The 20,904-nt window shown below is 37.7% G+C and overlaps 1 protein-coding gene across 13 annotated transcripts in view; it reads left to right on the top strand.

The window, feature by feature from the left end:
- The window catches only part of AP-1gamma (adaptor protein complex 1, gamma subunit), a 109,126-nt gene that overhangs the window by 186 nt on the left and 88,036 nt on the right, over window positions 1-20,904 (top strand). For 3 of the 13 annotated variants that reach the window (XM_071678342.1, XM_071678338.1, XM_071678331.1), the window contains exons 2-4: window positions 10,698-10,814; window positions 13,986-14,068; window positions 17,437-17,495. The gene's annotated coding sequence lies outside the window, so the exon portion shown is untranslated. Of the gene's footprint in view, window positions 1-33; window positions 174-10,697; window positions 10,815-13,985; window positions 14,069-17,436; window positions 17,496-20,904 lie in introns of those variants that run through there. The other 10 variants (XM_071678345.1, XM_071678340.1, XM_071678334.1 and 7 more) reach the window with 5 other exon arrangements.

Here is a 20,904-nt window from a genome sequence, read left to right as displayed (position 1 = left end):
AGGATGATTGTCTTCTGTGATTTGTAAGGACATGAGTACTCATGATATATAGAGCACACTGGGGCATTAAAGTGGAAGAAGGGTAATCGCTGCCATTTTGGCAAGTCAGATGATGTCAACATAGATGATACTGCCCACATCAGAAGTGATTATTTTCTTTGCCTTACGATAAGGTTTGTATATGCTTCTTAGTGACAAATGAAATATTGAAAAAAGGTGTTCGATATAATCCTTACCTTAGACTTAAGCTTTGGGTTAAACAGGAATTTTTGTTCTTTAGATAGTGGGAAGGCTAGAGAAATTCTGTAGGGTATGGAATTATCATGACAGGAATATGGTTTAAGTTAGCTTACTTTGTTTGGAGTAGGACTGTAGTCGTTGAACACAGTAGTACTTGCTGTTACAGTAAGGTAGGTTTTATGGACTGTATGCTAAGATAGGGTGATAATTTATGAATTACACTCTCAAAACCAAGTATCTTGTGTACATAATTGATAAATTTCATGTTTGATTTGTTTTGAGGTTTGGGGAGATTGTTAACAGGTGGTATGCCTCTTGTCCCTTACAGGACTTTGTACAGATTGATAAGTGATATAGTTTAGTGATGCAGCTTTAAGGGAAAGGTAAATTCTTAGTTTGGCTATGCATGGAAACTAGCTTTGGACAGTCTGTGATGTTTCAGCACTAGAAAAAGAATAGATGGAGATCCTGATTTGGATGATTATTTGGTAAGTGAAGATATAGATTTGCTCCACACTTCTTGAGTATTATCTTTGGATCTTGATTGGTTTTGCTGTATGGTGCTAGTGTAGTGTTCAAGGGATACGGTACCATGTGGGAAATGGTATCTGTAAACACTGAGATACAATATGGTTGTTGTAGGATTAACAAATTTCACCATCAGCATTTCAGTAGACCCAGTCAACTAATGAAATTTATGATGATATTGGTTGTTTATTGCTTTATATGTACTCATTTTATGTGATCTTCATCTTAATGATGCAGTGCCAAACTTGTCTGTTCATTATGATTTGCTGTTGGTCATAACTTTAAATTCATCATGCCCAGTTTATGTAGTTCAGTAGAGCCAAATGATTTCTTTTCTAACCCATGCGTTATCCGGTAAAGGATAGTGGTATACTGTGTATTATTGTGACACCTTTTGATTGCTGCTGAACTATCCAAAAGTGACTTGTGGTATGCTTTTAGCACAATTTCCCAAAGAAATTCTCCAAGTACTTTGGAAGCAAAATTCTACTGTAACTGATATGATTTCTGTCTTTAGACTGTGTATACCATACCATTTCCATGACTTTTGGTATTTAGGGAGATCTGTCACATAGCATGATTTGGAACATTATGTTTGATGAATGATTCTTCGAGTGCAAGTCACTTGTAGAGAATTGTGTATATCAAGGAAAATGAGTTAATTAAGGGTAAGTAAAACACATGAAAAGGTCAACATAACCTATGAAAACCTTTCTTAGTAGCTGTAATGTATGACAGAAATATCACCATTAGCTTTATCTTCTGCTTGGGATTGCATGACTGCACCTCTAAAAGAAAAACTAATTGCAAGAGCCCTGTAAGAAAATCAAAGTGCCAGATTAATAGGGACAGTAAGCAGCCTGCTGGGTTGTGCCAACTTATGAGCACTCTTCAAAAACATATCATTATATATAACTTTATTTATGCAATGTGATATGTAAGACAATCTTGACAGTAAAGTTTTACTCCTAAATAAGGTAGCCCCACAGAGTAATTCAAAACAGTATTTCAGTCTATCAGTACATAGGAAACATCACAAAAAAAATGAGAGAAAACAAAATTAGACAAACTTACCTTATGATATTGTTGTCTATCAGACATTTAAAGTTACATACTGGTGATGTGCTGGCTAGGTTATCTCTTCTGATTTGACAGAATCTGTTATTACCTTGGCCGTTGGTACGTGAACACAGTGAAGTGAATCACACATATATTTATATTTGTTTCTTTTGTATGTTAGTTACATGATTCATACATTTGAAGAATGGTAACACTATATGTGGTAAATTGTAGATGTGGAATATGTAAAAAGTTTCACTATGCACCATAGAATTTGTACATATGACTTATTTGCATAATTTTCTGATATCACTTTATTATCTTATTTGATATCACTTTATTGTCTTATTTATATACTTTTTAGATATATACATTATTGACAGTTTTACATAGTATTATCATGCACTACACAGTGACCAAAGCCATGTACATATTTGACTGCTTTCACTTCCAGAATATCCTACTATTAAATCATCCTTATCATAAGTGAGACCATAGTCCTCTTATGATTAGTACTATAACCAACATCCAGCAAATCCAAATCATTATCATTAGTGTCCCTTAGACATTCGCTGATTTGTTGGGTTGAGCATGCATGGCTGCATTGCTTGGGCAGAAAGTGGTGGGCTTACATGCCTATGAGAGACAGTTGTACCTTATATGGGTAAATGACGCAACAAGATTTTTTCCGGTGTTAATTGTAGTTGCTTGTGATGTAAGGCATCTCTGCATACCAAGAAAGTGCATCTGCAAATTTAACTGCTGGATTTAACTCCTTAACATGCATAGATTGATACAGTATTTATATGGAGCTAGAAAATCTTCCAGATGTAAATTTATGCATTATCTTGCATCCATTTTAAAGATGCCTGCCAGGCCTGGGTGAATGTTAATGGTGATTGGTGATTTCTCCCAAGTCAGACATCCTTCAGTCATGCCAATGACAGCCATTTTCTTGTAGTTCTAGGAAGGAAATTGAGTGGCTTTTAGCAAGATTTGATAGACTTGGCAGAGGTTTCTGAGTTACTTGATGATTATCCATCGTTGGATTGTGTAGACAGTGGTATTTTACCTTGACTCGTTTAGCAGTGAAAGTTGATCAAAATGAGGCAATAGGTCTTTTAGCATAAGTGGAGGATTTAGCTAGCATTCTTGACCGTAACAACAATATCTCTGACTGGTTTGGCTGGTAATTCTGCCAACTTTTACACCGTTGCCCTTGTGAAAAAGTTATCAGTGAATTACATTGATTACAACAAAGATATATTATATTAGGTAAGACAATTATAATTGCTATTCAGCCATATTATATTAGGTAAGACATTTGTAATTGCTATTCAGGTTTTCAATATAGGTGAAATAAATGATTAAACATCTAGTGGCAACTCAATACTCAGGCCTTACTCCCATAGCTTTTAGTGCTTTGTTCTGACACATCTATGAACTTAACACATTACAAGAGTGGTAGTAGTGGACAAAACTTACTTCTCAAGTGATTTTTTTTATTGTTATATGAGTATCTTTGAAAACATTAGGCTGAATATATTCTTATACAAATTAAAGAACAGAGTCACAGGGTTGGAAAGGGTTTAAAGTGGTGCTAAGCAGCTCCCTTTTGACAACATGAGAGCTCTCATTAAAGATGTTGTTATTATCACTATATAGATATTATTATAATACAGAAGATGCACTCTCTCAGCATTTCATTTTAGTGAACTGTATTAGCTATATTGTGTTATGGAGGTTGAAAATTCATCCGAAGAAAATAACTGAAAAGTGGGTGGCACCAAGAATAGAAAGATCAGTAAGAGCAGGAGGTTCACAGACATAATTCACTCATTATCTATTGGATGAAGATCACACATCAAATATAAAAGAAAAGGGAAAGAAAGAAGAAACTAAAGGAAAGGATTGCTGGAGGCTATAGAATTTCCAGATGCACAATCTTTGTTAAAAGAAAGGAGTAAAATTTTTGGTAATAATCATGAGAGTAGTTGCCAAAATTATTACTGTTAGAGAGAGAGAGAGAGAGATAGAGAGAGAGAGTACAGCAGCAATGGCAGCATCATGGTAAACGTGAAGGGGTGGTTGAAGAGAGGTAGGTGATCCCAGAAAACTATTGAGATAAAAGGATCTTGACTCCTGTTGATAGAGAGGTGGATGAAGTACTAACTCAGAATTTTGAGCAGTAGTGCACCCAGTGCTAGGGGAAATAAAGCCCTTGTAAGTATAAAATAACTGCTAACAAGGAAAATAATTGTGGCACCTGAAGTGTAATATAAAGAGTATTTGGGAACTTTATAAAACATCTTCATCCAACATGTAGTACTGTATTGCAGTTCTGTTTGCTGCTACCTCAGATTTTTGTGATAGAAACTTCTTTATCCATTTCCCTGATTTACAAACATTTTGTCTTCCTCTGTGTTTATTATTTTATATATTGTAGTGTTATCTGTGAAACATGATAAACCCTCCCACTTTTTTTTTACCTGATTATGAAAAGTATATAGGGTAATGTTTCTCCTTAAGTAACTCCTGGTAAAACTTTATCCAGCATAGTTTCATTTGCTACTACCTCCGTATTTGTTGTTTGATAGAAACAATTATCCATTTTTGTAATTTATCTTTATTTTGCATTGCTACCTTTTCTATTAGAATATGGTACTTTAAATTGTTTTGTCAAAAGCCATAGCAAAGTCAAGAAAGACAAGATCCTTTTTTTTTGTATTCCCTGTGTGTCGTAGAAGGCGACTAAGAGGGGAGGGAGCGGGGGGCTGGAAATCCTCCCCTCTTTTTTTTTTTTTTTTTTTTTTTTTTTTTTTTTTTTTCAAAAGAAGGAACAGAGAATTGGGCCAGGTGAGGGTATTCCCTCAAAGGCCCAGTCCTCTGTTCTTAACGCTACCTCGCTAATGCGGGAAATGGCGAATAGTTTGAAAGAAAAAAAGATTTATTTTATGCATTAGTGGTGAATTAGAAGATGTGTTTGTTTACTTTTGGTTAGTACTAATACATTTTGATCTTCATTAATGTTGTTATTGCTTGGCTCATTGTATATCCCTCTCATTCAAAGATGTATCACATGCTGTCAGGCTTGCAGATTTTTCTTGTTTAAGCAGAAGCTTAGATCCTCTCCTGTGTCAGTAAACACAGGTACCAATAATTGTATTTATAGTAACACCACTATTGTTTAGGCTCAGTCTCATTATTAGCATTAGTGGTTTGCCTTTGATGTCTTTGTCTCTTAGAAAAATTGCTGCAATGCCATCAGGTTTTGATGCTAAGTTCTCTTCTAGTTCATCTCTTGTTATTTGATACTTAGGTGCTTCAACATCTTTGATGGCATTACTATTAATTGAATAACTTATCATTCATGTAGCAATTAATTTGCACCAAATATTGATTCACACAGATACAACCACCTCATGTATATTCTTTTGTGGGTCTTTGGTACTTATGATTTTTATTTTCTGTCACAGTTTACTAAGTGGCCAGTCCCCCATCACCACACACACACACACTCACACTTGCTATCTTTATCTTCATGTAACATCCATTGTTATGCTTATCTGAAGGACTTAAATCATACTGCTTCCTCTGCCCATGTGAGTGTTTTTGTGTGTGTGTAATTACCTGTTGTAATTGCCTATTTATACTGTACAGGAAGGGAGTTTTACACTTTTAGGGCCCCATCTCTTAAGAATTCTCTGCTATCATACAACCTCATAAGTTTGTTCGCCATTTGCACTCACCATGTCATCAGTCATTCTGTTCCATTTATCCTCTTAATTTCATGTTGTCATTGGGTTGCTCTCTTCCTACATTTCATGAAGACCTGTTCACTGTCTGCATCATTGATCACTTTTGAAAACTTAAAGGTCTTGATTTGGTCACCATCAGGGTGGGTAAATTTAAAGCCTCCAGACTTTCTTAATTGCTAAACTCTCTTAATTTGGGTACCATCTTTAAAACCTTCCTGTGGACAATCTCTATTAACTTGTTGTGCTTCTTGAAGTTTACTGACCAAACCTTGTGAAAGATATTCTAGTTTTGGCCTTATGTAGGATATGAATAGCATGTTAAATATTTCATTATTGTTGTCTCTCAAATTATTCATTTAGTATGGGACTTGGGCAAAAAAAAAATTTAATGTTGAAGGCTCCAGTGAGGGACAAAAGTTCACATCAAGGACTGACCTTAATTGAAGTATAGAGAGAATTATGAATGGATGAAGAAAAGACAAGGGAAAGTATTTACAAGTTTTTGAGAAAGTGAAAGACCTTTTGAAATGTGCCAGGTCGTAGTCACTGAGAAAGACATGAGAAGTTTGAGTTCCAAAGCTTTGATGTGTAGGGAAAGAAGCAGGTATCAGAAGAGCCCACCCTTGATTTGCCAATAGCCAGACCATAATCATGAGATGCAGCAGCTTGCCAAGTAATGTGTGGTCTAGCTAGTGGGGGGGGGGGGACACAAACAGCCAGCTCTCCGGAGCAAAAATCAAAGTAGGGATGATATGACTCTTAAGTCTGTTTTACCCTCAGAATCCTGCAGCTTATTTCCTGTTAGATGATAGTCATATTGAGGTCATTTTTTGCTTTGTCCCATCCTCATTACTTTAGATTTGCTCATGCTGAATATCATTACCCATGTTTCTGACCAACTTTGAAGTCAATTTAGATCCTCTTGTAAGTTCATGCATTCCTCCTTACTTTTCATTTGCAAATATATTCGGGTAGGAGTCCAAACCCCCAGGCAAGTCATTTACATAGGTCAACAATACTAATGGTCCAAGAGCTGAATATGTGTATGTAATTACCAATTTAGCTATTTGTAATTATGTATTTGTGTTTTGCGGGAAGGTAACTTTACACTCGTGGGCCTCCCATCATACAACCTCTTAAATTACGTATGCTCTCTATATAAACCATGTACTCAGTCAACCATTTCCATTCATCCACCACACTTATAAAAGTATATCTTTATGTCCTTATTTACAAGTTTCTTACTTAATTTCTTGTTATGTTCATTCATATGTGTTTATGTGTGGGTTATCTGCTCATTGCATCTTATCAACCTCATCAGCAGCTGCCCCTCACACGTCATCAATCCAGATCTCTCTCTCTCTCTCTCTGTCTGAGATAGAAACCCATCCCTGAAAATGTTCAGTGTATATATAAGAAGCAAAATTGAATACTGCTGTGGTTTATGATCACCAACAAAACTTGGAGATAAACAGATTACAGAAAATTCAGAAACACATTACAAGGAAAATCGAGGGAATGGAACATATTCCATGACAGTCTGAAAGAACTGTAACTATATAACTTGAAGAATAAGATGAATGATAATCTGTGCATGGTAAGAAATTGAAGATTTAAAAGAAAATGTGTTAAACCAGAGAGCCATTCAGCAGGGAATATATAGAGTTGTTAAGTGTTCAAGAATATGATAGGACATACCAAAAATAAATCACACAGAAATATAAGACTGCTTCCCAGGAAGCTTGAATTAGATTTTTAGTGTACTGCTTGGAGAAATAAGAAATATGCATCAATTAACTTTAGAATGTGGCTTTTCTTAGTCTGTGCATGGTGCTTCCTTGCTGGTGCAGGTATGAAAGCAGGTATGAAAATTATTATAATTTTGTAAATATACATACACCTATATTTTTCTTACATTTGTTTACTGTTTCCTTAATTCTTGTGGTAGTGCCAGGAACAGGAGGTGAAAGGTCTCATTCACTTACATCCATTTTCTATGTTACGAACTTTACTGAAACTACAGGTTCATATCCACACTCAGGCTCCATGGATCTTTCCTAGGCTTCCTGGTTGCTTCATATGCCATGGTTTAGTCCATAGATAGCACATTGACCTGTGAATACCACATCGCTCCAATCCATCATATCCTGTGAACACCTTTCATACTCTGCATGTTCAGGCCCCAATCACTCAGAATCTTTGTTACTCTATCCCTCTTTCTCCATTTTGGTCTCTCTCTTCTCTTTTCCCTTCCACTTCATATATATTCTTTTTGTCACCCTCTTCTTATGTATTCTCTCCATGTCCAGACCATTTCAGCACACCATCTTCATTTCTCTCAGCCACACTCTGCTTGTTACCACACCTCTCATACCTTTTCATTACATACTTGATCAAACCACCTCACACCACTTATTGTCCTCAGACATTTTGTTTACTCATCCACTGTTATCTGCGCTCCTCATTTATAGCCCACACCTTGTATCCCTGGGGATAGGGGAGAAAGAATACTTCCCACGTATTCCCTGCGTGTCGTAGAAGGCGACTAAAAGGGAAGGGAGCGGGGGGCTGGAAATCCTCCCCTCTCGTTTTTTTTTTTTTTTTTTTTTTTTTTTCTTAGTTTTCCAAAAGAAGGAACAGAGAAGAGGTCCAGGTGAGGATATTCCCTCAAAGGCCCAGTCCTCTGTTCTTGACACTACCTCGCTATCGCGGGAAATGGCGAATAGTATGAAAAAAAAAAAAAAACCCTTGTATCCATACGACATCATTGGGAGTACTTTGCTTTCAAACTTACCCATTTTCACCATCCCAGATGACAGCGTTTTTCTACACATTTCCCATTGCTCTGATATCCTTTGAAATCATACCCACCCTATGACTCATTTCTGCTTCCATGGTTACATTTGCAGCCATGTCCACCCCCATATATCTAAAACTCTCCCCTTCCTTCAAATTCTCTCTTCTCTTTTCTCAAACTCACAATCCAACTAACCTGTCCCATGTTCTACTAAACCTAAGAACTTTGATTTTATTCACATTTACTCTCAACTTCCTCCATTCACATACACTCCCAAACTCACTTGCCAACTGTAGTTTCACACTTTAATCTCCCTCTAGAACTATGTCATCTGCAAGCAACAGCTGATTCAGTTCCATGGTGCCTTCAGCCCCTGTCGACTGCATTTTTGCCTCTCTCTCTCCAAGGCCCTTATATTTGCTTCCCTCACTGTCCCATCTATGAACAGCCATTCTACAGACCAACCTTCATCTGAAACCACTCATTCTCCTCTCTTACTCGTAAACATGCCTCACACCCTCAATAAAAACTTCACTGTTCCTGGTAGGTTCCCCTTACACTATGTGTTCTCAAGACCTTCCACAAATCATCTTTATAAGTCCTATCATGTGCTTTCTTAAGTTCTATAAATGCCGCATATACAGTAAATGGTTTGCACAGGTTAGAGTGAAATGGAATGATGTGGTATACATGGGTCAACATTCTGTGTATGGAATGAACCAGAGCATGTGGAGTGGCTAGGGGGAGCTATGGAAAGGTCTGAGGGGTCTCGTTGAAGATAGGAGGATGTGGTTTTGGGGCATTGCACATGACAGCTAGAGAAAGGATATGAGCAAGTCTTTTTTTTTTTTTTTTTCTGGCACTACCTTGCTAACATGAGACATGGTGATCAGCAATGAAATAAAAAAAGTTGTACACAAAGTATTTTCATGTAATAGACTTTTATTCTTTAATATATGAAAACATTGCTGTGTTTTGGAAGGTGTGGGAGAAGAGTCGGAGAAATGCATGCAATGGTCATACATAAGTACTGCATTTTTATGATGACTTTTTGAATTGAGATTATCCGTGGTCTTTGTAAATAAAGATTGATTGTACTCCCCTGACTGATTTTGCTTGAGATGATCCAAAGTTTCCATAAGAAACAATGAAATATTCCTGTAATCAGATTACTTCTATATGTCCGGATGGCTTTAGGTTGAGGTAATCCAAAGTCTAATTACACATATAGTGATAATCTGTTGGGGGAATGGGACTTTCAAAGGGAACACCCTTTTTGTTCACCTTGGGTGTCTGCAAATCCTCTAAGCAAGGAACAAATCATTTGGTTAAGACTGGTTCTCTTGGCATGTTGTTTCATCGGCCTTGTATGTTAAAGCTCATGTTGGTTCAGTCTGCCTTTTCTGTTAGAGCCCATGATGTCAGGAAGGTAGCTTTTACTCTGGCCCTTTTAAGAAGCCTTCTGTTGAGGAGGCTTGTAAGAGGTCTTTGACATTCCTCAAGACCTAATTTTTCAAATAATTTTGAGAATTGACCATGTAAAGTGTTGGATTTTCCTTCCTTCATGACAGGTTTGCAAATGTGCATTATGATAGATATGAGTTAATTGGTTTTACCATAGTTTTCTCTTGGTTATGATGTTATCCCAGCACCCAGCGGTCATCTTCCCTATTGGTATGCTCTCACAACTCGGGGGACAGACTTACTGTGGGGAGAAAGATGGGTTTTGAATTTAAAACAGTTTCCCTCTTGGATGGTGTCCTAATTTAGCAATTTTTTAAGTTCATTGTTTCTCATATTATCTTCTTGCTTGCAGAAGCTTTTCTCTTAACTGATGGTAACTTCTGTTGGTTTAATATCTGTGTTCCAAGGAATTATATGGCTACCCTGTGTGCCTGACAGGTCAGCTGATGGGATGATGACTTCATTGCAGTGTGTAAGTTTCTGATTTGCTGGGGGTACCTATACTATGTTGAAGGCCAAAACTGAAAGATGATTAATGAGGGGTAAGAAGCGTAAATCACATCAAAAAAGTGAAAGGATTGATGTTTCTAACCCATAGTGATCTTGGAGATTCTGTTGCAACATGTGTGACAGAATGACCCCGAAGAGAATAGTTTTTCATTCTTCAAGGTTCATCTTTTAAAGATGTGAAGAACTGACCTGTGCATATTCCTAGTCTTTTTGTCTGAATAGGATCTTGTTGCTATGAATGTTTCCAATATAGTTAATTTCTAGTCAAAATAGCATTGAGGAAGTTGCATAAGCTTTTTGTGGTATGAAAACTTATGATGCATACACTAATAGAGATTTAGATTTCAGATACTATTGAAAATAAATGGCTGCCTTTTTCCGTGTTCGTCGGCGATGTAAGCACGCTTTCCAGTACAGTATATGACAGCTGCTGTGCAAATTGTTGGTTTTTGCATAAGGTTAGTGCAAAATTGTCTTATTTACTCTTTATCTTTTGTAGTGTATCACTTTTTTCCTTTTTATTATTGTGTTTTCAGCTTGGTAATTTTCATTCAAAGAATTCGTAAATAATACTTTCCCAATAGAGTTTTGTGCATAATTGTATTCTTATCATTAAGTTCATTTATGTCAAAACTTTCATTGATATTTGATAAAAGAATGTTACACACACATATATATATATATATATATATATATATATATGTATATATATATATACATGTACAGAGCATCAGATTGGGGAAGAGCAGTGTGGTTTCAGAAGTGGTAGAGGATGTGTGGATCAGGTGTTTGCTTTGAAGAATGTATGTGAGAAATACTTAGAAAAGCAAATGGATTTGTATGTAGCATTTATGGATCTGGAGAAGGCATATGATAGAGTTGATAGAGATGCTCTGTGGAAGGTATTAAGAATATATGGTGTGGGAGGCAAGTTGTTAGAGGCAGTAAAAAGTTTTTATCAAGGATGTAAGGCATGTGTACGTGTAGGAAGAGAGGAAAGTGATTGGTTCTCAGTGAATGTAGGTTTGCGGCAGGGGTGTGTGAAGTCTCCATGGTTGTTTAATTTGTTTATGGATGGGGTTGTTAGGGAGGTGAATGCAAGAGTTTTGGAAAGAGGGGCAAGTATGAAGTCTGTTGTGGATGAGAGAGCTTGGGAAGTGAGTCAGTTGTTGTTCGCTGATGATACAGTGCTGGTGGCTGATTCATGTGAGAAACTGCAGAAGCTGGTGACTGAGTTTGGTAAAGTGTGTGAAAGAAGAAAGTTAAGAGTAAATGTGAATAAGAGCAAGGTTATTAGGTACAGTAGGGTTGAGGGTCAAGTCATTGGAAGGTAAGTTTGAATGGAGAAAAACTGGAGGAAGTAAAGTGTTTTAGATATCTGGGAGTGGATCTGGCAGCGAATGGAACCATGGAAGCGGAAGTGGATCATAGGGTGGGGGAGGGGGCGAAAATCCTGGGAGCCTTGAAGAATGTGTGGAAGTCGAGAACATTATCTCGGAAAGCAAAAATGGGTATGTTTGAAGGAATAGTGGTTCCAACAATGTTGTATGGTTGCGAGGCGTAGGCTATGGATAGAGTTGTGCGCAGGAGGATGGATGTGCTGGAAATGAGATGTTTGAGGACAATGTGGGGTATGGGGTGGTTTGATCGAGTAAGTAACGTAAGGGTAAGAGAGATGTGTGGAAATAAAAAGAGCGTGGTTGAGAGAGCAGAAGAGGGTGTTTTGAAATGGTTTGGGCACATGGAGAGAATGAGTGAGGAAAGATTGACCAAGAGGATATATGTGTCGGAGGTGGAGGGAACGAGGAGAAGTGGGAGACCAAATTGGAGGTGGAAAGATGGAGTGAAAAAGATTTTGTGTGATCGGGGCCTGAACATGCAGGAGGGTGAAAGGAGGGCAAGGAATAGAGTGAATTGGATCGATGTGGTATACCGGGGTTGACGTGCTGTCAGTGGATTGAATCAGGGCATGTGAAGCATCTGGGGTAAACCATGGAATGCTGTGTAGGTATGTATATTTGCGTGTGTGGACGTATGTATATACATGTGTATGGGGGTGGTTTGGGCCATTTCTTTCGTCTGTTTCCTTGCGCTACCTCGCAAACACGGGAGACAGCGACAAAGCAAAAAAAAAAAAAATATTACATATATACACATGCACATAATTCATACTGTCTGCTTTTATTTATTCCCATCGCCAACTCGCCACACATGGAATAACATCCCCCTCCCCCACATGTGTGCGAGGTAGCGCTAGGAAAAGACAACAAATGCCCCATTCGTTCACACTCAGTCTCTAGCTGTCATGTAATAATGCCCGAAACCACAGCTCCCTTTCCACATCCAGGACCCACAGAACTTTCCATGGTGTACCCCAGACGCTTTACATGCCCTGGTTCAATCCATTGACAGCACGTCGACCCCGGTATACCACATCGATCCAATTCACTCTATTCCTTGCACCCCTTTCACCCTCCTGCCTGTTCAGGCCCCGATCACTCAAAATCTTTTTCACTCCATCTTTCCACCTCCAATTTGGTCTCCCACTTCTCCTCGTTCCCTCCACCTCCGACACATATATCCTCTTTGTCAATCTTTCCTCACTCATTCTCTCCATGTGCCCAAACCATTTCAAAACACCCTCTTCTGCTCTCTCAACCTAGCTCTTTTTATTTCCACACATCTCTCTTACCCTTACATTACTTACTCGATCAAGCCACCTCACACCACATATTGTTCTCAAACATCTCATTTCCAGCACATCCACCCTCCTGCGTACAACTCTATCCATAGCCCACGCCTCACAACCATACAACATTGTTGGAACCACTATACCTTCAAACATACCCATTTTTGCTTTCCGAGATAGTGTTCTCGACTTCCAAACATTCTTCAAGGCTCCCAGGATTTTCGCCCCCTCCCCCACCCTATGATTCACTTCCGCTTCCATGGTTCCATCCGCTGCCAGATCCACTCCCAGACATCTAAAACACTTTACTTCCTCCAGTTTTTCTCCATTCAAACTTACCTCCCAATTGACTTGACCCTCAACCCTACTGTACCTAATAACCTTGCTCTTATTCACATTTACTCTTAACTTTCTTCTTTCACACACTTTACCAAACTCAGTCACCAGCTTCTGCAGTTTCCCACATGAATCAGCCACCAGCACTGTATCATCAGCGAACAACAACTGACTCACTTCCCAAGCTCTCTCATCCCCAACATACTTCATACTTGCCCCTCTTTCCAAAACTCTTGCATTCACCTCCTTAACAACCCCATCCATAAACAAATTAAACAACCATGGAGACATCACACACCCCTGCTGCAAACCTACATTCACATATATGTATGAAATTTAATGGCATAGAGTCCATACCCTTTGGTGATGAGTGAATGGAATGGTCTTCAGAAGTGCATATTATGGTTATAGTACTTTCATCAAGAACATTGTATTTACCACTTCCTGTAAGCAGCTACAGAAGTTTATGCCTAAGGACTGATAAAAATTAAGGATTACCCTTTTGTAGTTGTAGTAGTTAGTTAAAGTTATTATTATTTTTTAGGTGTCTGCCAGATTAAACCTCCCTAACAGTCTTAGATTATTTTATTTTGTTTATTTTTAGGTTCCAGTCAGATTAAACCTGCCAAACAATCCGGCACCCAGCAGTCCAAGGAAGAATTTATATTCACATTGAATTAACATTTGGTACAGTAATGGGCTTTTGCAGTTTATCACATTATTTGCATTGCCATTGTTGTAAATTCACTGCTTTAACCTGTAAGAATGAAGGTCTTTGCATAGTTTGGTGTGAAACACATTAACTTTACACATCTTAACACCACATTTTCTTGTTTTCAAGGCTCTAGCTATTTTTATTAGTTTACTGATGTATCACAGAATATTATCTGGAAGGTGCTATAATTGTACTGGGTACTAGGGAAGTTATTAAATGCATTGATGAGTTTTTACCAGGACATTAACTAGCTCCTGATGAATTTATGTATTAGTTTTGGATTTTCAGCAGCCTTGGCCACGGTATTCTTTTCAAAATTTCTTCGTTCCGCTTTTCTTATCCTGCTATGCTTATTCCATGCTCTCTTATACCTTGCAAATGCTAACTGGCTAGAGTGCTGTATATATCTTTGCCACTGCATATTTTGAAGCTCCTTTGCTTTATGACATCTTTTATCAAACCATTCCTTTTTCTTTTTTACCATTCCCTCAGTATTTGAGGCTTGATGTACCTATGCTTGTAAATTTCACAGAACCTCTCAATACAATACCTTGCTTCCAGGCTACTGAATTCCATTTCCCTGTCTGCATTACCAAGAAGTGATTGATGTTTATGTAGTTCCACAGTTATCTCTCCTCCTTTTTCTGTCTTACCTTTGCTCTTTTAATGTCCTCTTTCACTCCATTTTCAAACTTGAGCATTGCAAGATCGCTCCTTCCACTGGTGTATTGTAGATAATATTCTCAGTACCCATGCTAGTGTGAGTGAAGATAAGGTTTAGTAATGATGGTGTATCCGTCTTTCTCATTATAGAATAATCTGTGGCAAGCTGGTATGGGAAATTTCCTTGTATGCACACTAAAATTTGTCTCCTTGACTCCCTATCACCATGACAATCCAAAGTCCTCATTCTGTCTTTATAATTGAAATACCACATTATTAGTACTTAACCATCTCTGAGAAAAGAGTGTTCCATTGATTCATATACCATCCTGATTGTTCCTTCATTAACATCATTGTGTATTTATTCCAGTTAGTTGTAATTCTTTGGAGGATTATATATGAATATAACTACTTGCTCCATCCCTTCAGTTATAGTTCCCTTTATATATTGTCTGAATGACCCATCCCTGCTATTTCTTGAAACTTCAAGTTCTCCTTTATCAAGATGGCTAATCCTTCCCCTACTTTAGTTCTCTTTCCTTTCTTGCTATTATGTACCCATGGGTAGATCTGGCGAGAGCTTATCTCTTTGGTAAGCTTAGAGTCCACAACTCCAATAAGATCAGGTGTACTTTCTCTTATATGATCCTTGAATTCCAGTTCTTTGCCACTCACTAGTAAGTCATCTACATTACTTTCAGTCTGACAGTACCATTTCCTAACACTCTTTCCCCCTTTGCAGTTCTAGCAGGGCTGCTCCATCCTCTTGCTGTGTGTGGTGTCTTCACTTTTTTGTTCTGACTGTACTCTTTGCTTCTCTCCCTTATTTGCTTAGATCTGTCACTTATGATGAATATCCCTCTGAATTCCAACTTGCCTTTTAAGATTCTTAGCTTTTCTAAGTACTTCCTGGCTAGATGACTCCAAGTCATACAGTACCCTTTAATGTCTTGATTATAACTTCCTATTCATCATTCCTTTGTAATAGAAGTCTCTTTTGGCAGCCCCATATCCTTCAGCACTCTTTACCTTTTCCTTTTCTTCCTTATCTGGGATATGATTTTTCCAATTCATGAATAATCAGTTATTTACGTCTGTGAACTTGCTTTACTAATGTTTCTAATTTTGGTGCCACTCACTTTTCAGCTAGATCCTTCAGTGTAATAATTTAAAAATCTGTCCCTCCAACTTTCTCTGTAATCTCTTTTTGGCTGGCAGGCATTGCTCCTGTATTTTCTGTACATTTCTAATCCCTCTACCACCTAGCCCATATACTTCTTTAATTGATTTATTGCTAATAGTGCATATGGATATTTCATCCTCCATAAACAATTTCCTGTGTACCTGTGTTTGTGTCTGCCCAGGTCTGTATTGTTCTTTCTCAATACTCTGTTGATTTGCTTTTGAATGTGCTCCTAATCATCCCTGCCCTCTAAAATCTTCATTTTCTGTGTTTTGGTCTATTTTTTTTTTTTTTACCTGAACAGCTTTTGCTATTATTCTAGTAGATTCATTGTGCACTTTTGTCCTTTCCTCTATTTGAAAGACTCCTGGTAATTCTCATGCAGTTTTTTATGAATGTTTTCAACATATTTTTCCTCTGCACAGCCTCTAGTACTTATAGAAGACACATATGACTTTGCCTTCTTTTTACTGGCTACATCTTTGCCCCTGATTTGATGTAAAGCTTATATCACAAGTCAGTCTAGGGTGGAGTCATCAGCACAGCAGGGGCCTTCCTTCAGCAGGGCTCAGTAAGATAAAATTTTGATGTAGATTCTGTATGATTTCACTTTTGTGTTCTGCCCTTGGAGTTTGATTATTTTAATACCTGGTGTTGGTAATTTTCTTAAAGCTGTAGTAATGAACAGTGTTTGTCTTTTGAATGTATTCATTCAGTTTTATGTAGATTCCCACTAACATAGTGTACACTAAGTATCTAGTAGCTTATGAAGTTTTTGATATTTATCTTGAGATCTAGCACATAATTTTTTAAGTTGATGCATTGTGACTGATTTGTCCCGTAGTGGAAGATTTATATCAGCAAGGAAAAGAGATTAGTAAAGCTGTGAAGAAATTATTCTGTGGTTAAGAGTGGTGAAGAAATGCCTAACCTTTTTGAATGTTTGAAATGTATATGTACTAAAAAAAACATAAGTCCAGAAAGTCAAAATCTGTTAAGTTTGAATGTTATTGAAAAAGTTTGTTACTCATTTATATGTTCAACTGTATTGTGTATGCCCATGCATTATCAATTTACCAAGCCAAGTGGATGATATTCTAAATGTATCCATTTATTATTTGATGATTTATGTTCCAAGGAGTGTCAGTTTTTAATTCATGGATTACACCTGTATGGTTATGCTTTTTTATGTGGCTCATCAGTGCTTTCTCTTTATGTTTCATGTTAGGTGATGGATTTTGAAACATTTCTTAATGCCACTAAACTTGCATCATGAAATGTTTTAGGAACTTAGGGAAGATTATGTAAATTTTTGCCAGGGGTAAAGAATCTGAAAGTTCTTGAAAGGATTGAACATGATGAAGCAAATGTTGCAGTAATAAGCAATAAGACGTAATATTAAACAGAGCAACTAAAAAGAGTACCAAATAAAACTCTAACAGACTGTAGAGGACTTTGCCTTACAAGTTAATATGTATCTCTTTATGCCTATAGAGACAAGAATCAGCACTTCTCACAGAATTCCACAACACTTGAAGGCCTCAACATTAATGGTGAGTAAATGTTTTTGATTGTAATTATACATTATGTCCTGAAGGTGTACATTATTTGTTTTTCAGTTTGATACTCTATCTCATACCAAGATTTATACGTAGTAGAGCATATTGATTATTTTTAATTTGTTTTTCTCAATACATGTTTTCCATTTTCTACTTTAGTTAGTAGTAGTAATGGAATTAGTAGTAACGTTGTTGTTGTTCTTATTTCTTCTTCATCTTCTTCTTCTTATTATTATTATTATTATTATTATTTTTTTTTTTTTTTTTTTTTTTTTTTTTTATACTTTGTCGCTGTCTCCCGCGTTTGCGAGGTAGCGCAAGGAAACAGACGAAAGAAGTGGCCCAACCCCCCCCCATACACATGTACATACACACGTCCACACACGCAAAATATCCATACCTACACAGCTTTCCATGGTTTACCCCAGACGCTTCACATGCCTTGATTCACTCCACTGACAGCACGTCAACCCCTGTATACCACATTGCTCCAATTCACTCTATTCCTTGCCCTCCTTACACCCTCCTGCATGTTCAGGCCCCGATCACACAAAATCTTTTTCACTCCATCTTTCCACCTCCAATTTGGTCTCCCTCTTCTCCTCGTTCCCTCCACCTCCGACACATATATCCTCTTGGTCAATCTTTCCTCACTCATTCTCTCCATGTGCCCAAACCATTTCAAAACACCCTCTTCTGCTCTCTCAACCACGCCCTTTTTATTTCCACACATCTCTCTTACCCTTACGTTACTTACTCGATCAAACCACCTCACACCACACATTGTCCTCAAACATCTCATTTCCAGCACATCCATCCTCCTGCGCACAACTCTATCCATAGCCCACGCCTCGCAACCATACAACATTGTTGGAACCACTATTCCTTCAAACATACCCATTTTTGCTTTCCGAGATAATGTTCTCGACTTCCACACATTTTTCAAGGCTCCCAAAATTTTCGCCCCCTCCCCCACCCTATGATCCACTTCCGCTTCCATGGTTCCATCCGCTGACAGATCCACTCCCAGATATCTAAAACACTTCACTTCCTCCAGTTTTTCTCCATTCAAACTCACCTCCCAATTGACTTGACCCTCAACCCTACTGTACCTAATAACCTTGCTCTTATTCACATTTACTCTTAACTTTCTTCTTCCACACACTTTACCAAACTCAGTCACCAGCTTCTGCAGTTTCTCACATGAATCAGCCACCAGCGCTGTATCATCAGCGAACAACAACTGACTCGCTTCCCAAGCTCTCTCATCCCCAACAGACTTCATACTTGCCCCTCTTTCCAGGACTCTTGCATTTACCTCCCTAACAACCCCATCCATAAACAAATTAAACAACCATGGAGACATCACACACCCCTGCCGCAAACCTACATTATTATTATTATTATTATTATTATTATTATTTTTAATTTTTATTTTGCTTTGTCGCTGTCTCCCGCGTTTGCAAGGTAGCGCAAGGAAACAGACGAAAGAAATGGCCCAACCCACCCCCATACACATGTATATACATACACGTCCACACACGCAAATATATTATTATTATTATTATCATCAAGCATCATTGTCATCATCATCATCATTGTAATTGTGAGGAGTGAGTACTTTCTTACTCAGCTACTTATAGTGCTGACAACTAGATTTTGCCAGGATGGGAGTGGTAGTGTTGCTTGTTGAGTTGTATGTTTCTCTTGGCTATTACTCCTTGACCAAAATTGTTGTTTTTGAGGTTCATTAGGTGTTGACATCAGCCTTGGGTCTAATCTTCTTTTGAATGTTGTTGTAGTCACTCCATGCATATTTCTTAATTCTGTTGGAATTGCATTAAATTCCCTGTCTAAGTTTGCTGGATTTGTTTTTTGTACTATTGTTTTAGTATATTTTCAAGAATAACTGCAGTAAACACTCGATTTGAGGGATTTCGGATTTAATGAACCGGGCAAATGATAATACATTAAGTAATTAAAAAAAGAATTAAAAAAATTAGAAAATCTCAAACGTCTCGCCATGTGCATTTCATATTGCTTTTTTTTTTGTAGTGTTGGGTATACTTGCTTTATTTCAGTTTCAGTCTGCCTCAAGCTACTGTGTGGTCAGGTTGTATACAGAGAATTGTGACTTTGTTTTTATCAAATGATTTTGCAGTCCTTACAACTCTAAATGGCATCAAGTGATAGAGGAGCTAAAAGAAAACATGTGAATTGTAATTGTATTAAGAATGGCCCATAGGTTACATTCTTGACTGAACAGACTTTTGGCATTAACTGACACCCCCTACCCCTGATTAATCTGTTAAATTAGGGGTTTACTGCATTAATGATTTTGTGATTCTAACTCTTCCTTAGTAATATACTTTGAGGTTTAAAACATTATTCTTTATATCATCTGTTTGCTGATCTGTATATATTATTGTGTATATATCTCTCCTTTCTAAACTCCAGAGTTCAAGACAAGTATCTGGCTTAATTTCACATTATGTCTTCTGTTTGCTCTGTCCTCATCATCAATCTGTTTTAAAAGCTTTGTGTTATGATCAGGTCACCCCTTACTTTTTTCTCATGCCATTCACCATGACTGTCACTTTTTATGCCATTACATCTCAAATACACCATTTCTGTTACCCTTCACGTAACAGTGAAGAGTCTTTCCAAGTACTCCATTTCTACTTTTACACCTTTGCCAGTTACCACTTCCCCATCTGTTTTCCTCTTTTCGTCCTTTTTTCATGTTCTTTTCAAGCTATTCATTACCTTCAAGACATTTTTATACTCTCTCTGTAGTCCATTGAATTTGCATCATCCTGTTTCTCGTTGCTCTATTTTTTTTCAATTCTCGATACTTTTATTGATCTCCAGTCACTTTTTCATATACATCTCTCAGTCACCCCAACATTATTCTTGCAGTTTCTGTATATGCACCTCCCTTCTTTAACTACCTGTTTAACTTCCTGACTCCACCACTGGTTGCTCTTTCTCATGTATCCATATTCCGCCTTCTGTGTGCCATCACATCGTATCTGTGTATGTAGGCCAGTATACCAAGCTCCCTCATTACTACCGTGTCATTCTCACTTTATTTCCCTTAATGCTTAACTCAGCATTCTACTAGGCATGCCTCACACCACAGTAACCTTTCATTGGCACACCTGTGAATTAATGCATCTTCCAATAATTCTGGTTGAGCCCCAACGCCACACACATATTTGTCCCTAGGTGTGCTTCTTTCTTAACCCGTGTATTCCTGATCAGTAAACCTCTTTTAGCACACAACTCAACAAGTATTTTCCCTTTTTCATTTGCACCAGGTACCCTATACCCCCTTGTTTTACCCTCAGTAGCCACATCACCTAATGTTGTATTCAGGTCTTCTAGCCATGAATCAATCCCA

This window comes from Panulirus ornatus, chromosome 27, assembly GCF_036320965.1.
Source record: "Panulirus ornatus isolate Po-2019 chromosome 27, ASM3632096v1, whole genome shotgun sequence".
NCBI classification, from domain to species: domain Eukaryota; kingdom Metazoa; phylum Arthropoda; class Malacostraca; order Decapoda; family Palinuridae; genus Panulirus; species Panulirus ornatus.
Note: the sequence above shows the minus strand (reverse complement) of the source record. Positions and strands in the feature narration are given on the sequence as shown.